The sequence below is a fragment of the Microcebus murinus genome, chromosome 14, assembly GCF_040939455.1.
Source record: "Microcebus murinus isolate Inina chromosome 14, M.murinus_Inina_mat1.0, whole genome shotgun sequence".
NCBI lineage: Eukaryota > Metazoa > Chordata > Mammalia > Primates > Cheirogaleidae > Microcebus > Microcebus murinus.
In genome coordinates, this window is record NC_134117.1 from 69,699,443 (window position 1) to 69,700,575 (window position 1,133).

Here is a 1,133-nt window from a genome sequence, read left to right on the forward strand (position 1 = left end):
AATATATATGCACTTAACATGTGATCTTCCAGATTCATCGAGCAAATACTACTAGAACTGGGCAAAGAAATAAATGGTAGCATTATAATTGCCAGAGACGTCAATACCCCAATGACAGAATGGGACAGATCATTGAAGTAGAAAATCAACAAAGAAACACTGAGCTTAAATGGGACTCCAGAACAAATTGGCATACCAGATATTGACAGAACATTCTTCCAAAAGAACTGCTGAATATACATTCTTCTAATCAGCACCTGGGATATTTTCCAAGATTGATCATATCCTAGACCAAAAAACAACTCTCAGCAAATGCAAAGAACTTTAAATCATACTATGTACCTTATCAGATGAGAGTGGAATAAAACTAGGAATCAATCCCAAGAGAAATATTCAAATCTACACACAGTCATAAAAATTAAACTTGCTGGTAACTGATCCTTGTGTCCATGATGGAATTAAAATAGAAATCAACAGATTCCTTGAACTGAAAGAGAAGGAAACACAGGCTTTCAAAATCTATGGGATACAGAAAAGATGTTCTAAGGGGAAAGATCATAGCATTAAATGCCTACATTAAAAGATAAAAAGATCACAAATTAACAACCTGAAGTCATGTCTCAAAGAACTAGAAAAGGAAGAGCAAACCAAACTCAAAGGCATGAGAAGGAAAAGAAATAAATTTCAAAGCACAATTGAATGAAATGGAAACAAAAAAAATACAAAGGATCAATGAAATTGGTTCCTTGAAAAGATAAAATCAAAACACCACTAGCCAGAGTATCCAGAAATAGAAATTAAGGGACTCAAAGAAGCTTAATCAGAAACTAAAAAGGAGACATAACAACTGATTCCACAGAAATACAAAATGTCATCCATGAATACTATGAAAACCTCTATGCACACAAATTAGAAAACATACATGAAATGCATAAATTCATGGAGACACACAACCTCCCAATCCTGAATAAAGCATAAATAGAAAACCTCAACAGACCAGTAATGAGCAGTGATATTAAAGCAGTAAGATAAAATCTACCAAAAAGAAAAAAGCCCTGGACCAGATGGATTCAGAGCCAAAATCTGCCAGGTGTACAAACTGGTTCCTATCCTACAAAAATCATTCCATTAAA